The following is a 7002-nucleotide window of genomic DNA, read 5'->3' as shown; positions in this document are numbered from 1 at the left end:
ACTCGCCCTCGACCATCATCCATATTTCATCGGACAAGCACCTCTCATCCTCCTTTTTAATGGTTTCTCCCCCATTTTTTTTTTATTGATGGAAGTTATGGGGGTGTGTAGAGGAGAAAACATTCGGGGAATGGAGACGCCTTGATGCAGGGGAGATTCCCTTTTTACGAGTCATTTCTTATGGTCGTGTTCCAAACCGAGTGACATGTGATCCCTCACTCGCTGGTGGTCTCTTGTTTCCAGGGAGGGGTGGGGGGTGGGGGAGGTCTGGTCAGTGGAGGTTACTTATATATACACTCTACTAATATAATACAGAATATGATTTTTTACATTTCTCTCTCTCTCTCTCTCTCTCTCTCTCTCTCTCTCTCTCTCTCTCAAATCAGTCCAGTGGTAACGGATACAAACTGAAATAAAAAAGATACTACATCACTTAATGTGGTAATTTCTTTACATACAAAAATAGAAAGTACATTGAACAGGCTTGCAAGGGATGTAGTAAACAGTAACATGGTACATCCAAAATAATTGTAACTCTCTCTCTCTCTCTCTCTCTCTCTCTCTCTCTCTCTCTATTTAGAATAATAAGTGAAAACTCCGTAGAGCTCTTGTCATTTTATACTTGCATTTATTATAATGATATTTCTTTTTTTGAGGAGTGGGTGGAAGTGGTAACAGCAGGATAAAAGACGCACACAGCGTCACTTCCAGTTTTATGTTTTATATAATTTCCATTTTACGGGAAACTTGAACTTAATTTCTATTTTACGGGAAACTTTAACTTAATTTCTATTTTACGGGAAACTTGAACTTAATTTCTATTTGACGGGAAACTTGAACTTAATTTCTATTTTACGGGAAACTTGAACTTAATTTCTATTTTACGGGAAACTTGAACTTAATTTCTATTTTACGGGAAACTTTAACTTAATTTCTATTTTACGGGAAACTTGAACTTACTAATTTCAAGTAAACTGCTACATCGGAGATACCCCATAGATATATCTTTATTAAAAGCTATAATATTTACAGATAGATCTCTGACCTTTGTGCAATTTTCTCAGTTTCCATGATCGCAGCAAGAGCAAGAACCAAAAATATTGTCAAAAAAGGATATTGACTTAATGATATATCAAGGGCTTATTGATATCCAAAGCCCTTAATGATATATCAAGGTATTAATGAGATCCAAAGACCTTAATGATATATCAAGGGCTTATTGATATCCAAAGACCTTAATGATATATCAAGGTCTTAATGAGATCCAAAGACCTTAATGATATATCAAGGTCTTAATGAGATCCAAAGACCTTAATGATATATCAAGGACTTAATGAGATCCAAAGACCTTAATGATATATCAAGGACTTAATGAGATCCAAAGACCTTAATGATATATCAAGGTCTTATGATATCCAAAGACCTTAATGATATATCAAGGACTTAATGATATCCAAAGACCTTAATGATATATCAAGGACTTAATGAGATCCAAAGACCTTAATGATATATCAAGGACTTAATGAGATCCAAAGACCTTAATGATATATCAAGGTCTTAATGAAATCCAAAGACCTTAATGATATATCAAGGTCTTAATGATATCCAAAAACCTTAATGATATATCAAGGTCTTAATGAGATCCTATGACCTTATGAAGCTGTCTCTAGTGAAAATGAATGAGTTAAAGAGATATGATGTGGTGACTAGATTTTTTACTTTTGTCACTATGACAGATATTGTTGATGTTTTCACAGTTACTTTATCTTTATCGCTGTGCAAGGCTTCTGTCAGCAGTGGCCCTACACTGTTAAAAATTTGCTGGTTTAAAAAAAAAAAAAAAAAAAAAAAAATCCTGGCATAAATGTTGCCAGACATTTACCGTTTTAAAAACGGATATACTGACGTAAAGTAGTAATATTACGGTCACCAACCAGTTAAAGATAATAACTAATTATGCTAAGATTACGGTCGCCTGTATTTTATTGAAATACGGCTGAGAACAGTATATTTTTAGGGAGAAGTTCCGATTTAAATTAAAGTTTTTTTAATAGTGTAGAGTTTCGTTAGAATGTTATGAACTGAACATCGAATGGCATCTTTTTTATGCGTCATAGCAAATAAATAAAAACTACCACCGATGCTGTCCTCATTAATGATATCCATATCTCTATATTGTATTGTAACGACCGAGTGTCCTATAGATTTAGAAAAGATTGATCGTTCCAGAGCTTAAGAGGGTTGTCAGCCCTAATGGTGTAAGCGTTTAATGAGAATGAGGTATTGATCGTAATACCAGTTCCCTTGATAATCAACCATATTCCGAGGACTCTGTTGCTTCTTCCATTTCCCTATCTTCTCTTTCGTCAATATTATTATCTTTCGAAAAGGCCTCCATTTCAAGGATAGAAAATACAACGAGGATTGTGAGAAGTTTTTATATAAACTCCTCCTCGTAGTGAAAATTCGTTCCTAGGAAATTTTCATTGTTTTACAATACTATCGTTTTGTTATTCCTAGATGATTGGAAGAAGGAATTTATCCTAGTAGTTTTTAGGAAATGCATGATATATATATATATATATATATATATATACTAATTTCAGGTAAACTGCTACACCGGAGATACCCCAGGTGGATAAGATAGTATAACTTTATTAAAAGCTATTATGATTATAGGTAAATCTCAAACCTTTATTGTGCAAGTTTCCGTTTCTATGGCCGCGGGAATAGCAAGAACTTAAAATATTTTCAAAAAACGATATTGACTCAATGATATAGCAAGGTCTTAAAGATATTCAAAGACTTTAATGATATATCAAGGTCTTAATGATAAGCAAAGACCTTATGAAGCTGTCTCTAGTGAAAATTAATGAGTTAAAGAGATATGATGTGGTGACTAGATTTTTTACTTTTGTCACTAAGACAGATATTGTTGATGTTTTCACGGTATGCAGACAATTCGTCGAAAGACAATAGGTAGAATGACAACTCGTCGAATGACAATTCGTCGAAATGACAATTCGTCGAACTGACAACTCGTCGAAATGAATGGTAGTTTGAAATAATTTCTGTTTTTAAGTATCTAATATCAAACATTTCACTATAGCCTATGAGCTAAATGGAATTCATCAAGACCAAGCGAGGTACTAGAAAACTTTTGCATGAAGGTTTCTTACATAATTGATAAGAAACATAGACTATAGACAATTCGACGAATTGTCATTTTGACGAATTGTCAGTTCGACAAATTGTCATTTCGACGAATTGTCATTCGACGAGTTGTCATTCTACCAATTGTCTTTCGACCAGTAGTCAGGCTACCGTTTTCACAGTTACTTTATCTTTATCGCTGTGCATGGCTTCTGTCAGCAGTGGCCCTACACTGTTAAAAATTTTCTTTAAAAAAACGGTAAAAATCCTGGCATAAATGTTGCCAGACATTTACCGTTTTAAAAACAGATATATTGACGTAAAGGAGTGATATTACGGTCACCGACCAGTAAAAGATAATAAAGTATGTTAACATTACGGTCTCATGTATTTTACTGAAATAAGGCTGAGAACAGTATATTTTTAGGGAGAAGCTCCGATTTAAATAAAAAAAAAATTTAATAGTGTAGAGTTTCGTTAGAATGTTATGAACTGAACAACGAATAGCATCTTTTTTATGCGTCATAGTAAATAAATAAAAACTACCACCGATGCTGTCCTCATTAATGATATCCATATCTCTATATTGGATTGTAACGACCGAGTGTCCTATAGATTTAGAAAAGATTGATCGTTCCAGAGCTTAAGAGGGTTGTCAGCCCTAATGGTGTAAGCGTTTAATGAGAATGAGGTATTGATCGCAATACCAGTTCCCTTGATAATCAACCATATTCCGAGGACTCTGTTGCTTCTTCCATTTCCCTATCTTCTCTTTCGTCAATATTATCATCTTTCAAAATGCCTCCATTTTAAGGATGAAAAATACAAAGAGCACTGCGAGAAGCATTTATATAAACTCCTCCTTATAGTGAAAATTCGTTCCCAGGAAATTTTCATGGTTTTTCAATACTATCGTTTTGTTATTCCCAAATGATTGGAAGAAGGAATTTATCCTTGAAGTTTTTAGGAAAGGCACGATATAAAAGTACAGAAACAATTTAGTTATGAGTTTGTAATGGGATAAACGCCATCATTGTTGAAAACTAGAATTTAGAATTTTTTATTTTACATTGCATTTTTAAGCTAAGGCTATATATATATATATATATATATATACACAAATAAGCCATATATAATTTTGATACATTAATGTCTGGATTCTCTTAACGACCAGGGTTCGATTCCCGGTCGGCCACAAGCTCTTGTCTTTGTGTGATTTCGCCTGGGGCTCTGATCCCGAGGTCGTTAAGAGAATCCAGACATTAATGTATCAAATATATATATGGCTTATTTGAATATGAAAAACACGTCTAAATGTGCAAAATTTATCATATATATATATATATATATATATGTATATATATATATATATATCAATTGTATCACCGCAAATGGTAATGGAAGGATTGATTTCAACTCAACGGGCTTATTATTTTCTAAACAATCATTAGTAGTATAAAAACAAACAATTACCATCCTTTTCAGTCAACATATAAGAGATTATTCTTCATTTGATAGTTATCACAAGTTCCAACATCAAAATATGATTATTCTAGCTAGTAGTAAATAATATCATACAGTTGAGTATAACGCAATACACTTCCATGCCAATACGTAATCTCTGACTGATTATATTTGTATTCAGTATAACGCATGGGTCTTTATTTAAACATTTAAGTCCCTAATTTTAGTTAAAGACATTAATTTTGATTAAGATTGTTTTATCTTACACCTCTTTTTTATAGTTTTAGGCTCAGTCCAGCATATCATTTAATTAGAACACTTCAAATTTTCTGGTAGATTTTATAATGTATTGTATGCTTTATCATATGTAGCTAGACTTGAAGCAATCGTAAAGAAATACTTGTGAAAACATAAGTAGAAGCTATGAAGAGATCCTGTGTTTACGAGACCCTTTTGAAATGTGACTCAAATGAAGTATCTCTCTCTCTCTCTCTCTCTCTCTCTCTCTCTCTCTCTCTCTCTCATGGATGTACGAGTACATGGAAGTGCAGTTCCACTCAAAATGTTTAGTGTTTACTTCATTGATGTTAGTTGGAGGCAGTTTACATTTGCTGGAGGACAAACAGATTATATTTGCTGGAGGGCAGACAAATTTCATTTGTTGGAGAACAGACAGATTACATTTGTTGGAGACGGACAAATTACATTTGTTGGAGGACAGAACGATTACATTTATTAGAGGACAGAACTATTACATTTGTTGGGGCAGACAGATTACATTTGTTGGAGGACGCAAAGATTACATTTGTTGGAGGACAGACAGATTACTTTTATTGGAGAACAGAATGATTACCTTTATTTGAGGACAGAACTATTACATTTGTTGGCGGCAGACAGATTACATTTATTGGAGGACAGAAAGATTGCATTTGCAGGACAGACAGATTACATTTGGTGGAGGACAGACAGTTTACATTTATTAGAAGGCAGACAGAGTACATTTGTTGGAGGACAAACAGATTACATTTGTTGGAGGACAGAAAGATTGCATTTGCAGGACAGACAGATTACATTTGCTGGAGGACAGACAGTTTACATTTATTAGAAGGCAGACAGAGTACATTTGTTGGAGGACAAACAGATTACATTTGTTGGAGGACAGACAGATTACATTTGCTGGAGGACAGACGGATTACATTTAATAGAAGGCAGACAGAGTACATTTGTTGGAGGACAAACAGATTACATTTATTGGAGAAGAGACAGATTGCATATGCTGGAGGACATACAGATTACATTTGCTGGAAGACAGTCAGATTACATTTGTTATAGGTCAGACATATTACATGTGTTAGAAGACAGAGAGATTGCATTAGTTAGAGGGCAGAAATATTACATTTGTTGTAGGACAGACAAATAACATATGTTAAAGGGCAGGCAGATTACATTTGCTGGAGAACAGACAGATTACATTTGCTGGAGAACAGACAGATTACATATGTTAGAAGGCAGACAGATTACATTTGTTAGAGGGCAGAAAGATTATATTTGTTGTAGGACAGACAGATTATATTTGTATGATGGCAGACAGATTACATTTATTGGAGGACTAACAGATTACATTTGTAGGAGGACAGACAGATTACATTTGTATGATGGCAGACAGATTATATTTGTTGGGGGACAGTCAATTGATATTTGTTGGTCGACAGTCAGTCTAAATTTGATGGGCGACATACAAATTGTATTTGTTGAAGGACAGGCAGGTTACATTTGTTAGAGGTCAGATAAATTACATTTGTTGGGGGGGGGGGGGGCAGCCAGAATACAGTTGTTTTAGGACAGACGAACTATGCCCAATGTCACACACACACCCTTCTTATATGTCTATTCTGTGGAAGACGAGCATTTCTTCTGCCATTGAAGAGCAGTGTTGTAAATCCTCGCCATTATTTAATCAAACAAGACTCGCGTGAATGATGCCTCGCAAGGTAAAGACGAAACTCCGTGTTGGAATACGAGTGGACGAATTAGATGCTAATTTTTAATTCCGCCTAAACAGAGCATTAATCCTGCCATGGGAATGAGGGAGCCGAGAATGAAAAAAGTGAGGAAAATAAAAAAATGGGGATAAAAACCGATAGAAACTCGAGAGCTCGAAAACCATTTGCCAAGGATATATGTTTCGCCAGTTGGGAGGAGCTATTCATCTGGCGTTTTTAATTACTGCGAGACTCTGACGGGAGAACAGAGGAGGAGGAGGAGGAGGGGGGGGGGCGGGGGAGTTGGGAAAGGGAGGGAAAAGAGATACTGCATGTGACTAGTAAGGAACAGGAAGTAGGAAGATGAGGAGGTGGAAAAAAGGAAGAGAGGATGTTACATGGA

This window comes from Palaemon carinicauda, chromosome 16 (genome assembly GCF_036898095.1).
Source record: "Palaemon carinicauda isolate YSFRI2023 chromosome 16, ASM3689809v2, whole genome shotgun sequence".
Taxonomy (NCBI): Eukaryota; Metazoa; Arthropoda; class Malacostraca; order Decapoda; family Palaemonidae; genus Palaemon; species Palaemon carinicauda.
The sequence above is the reverse complement of the archived record's forward strand: the minus strand, read 5'-3'. Positions refer to the sequence as shown.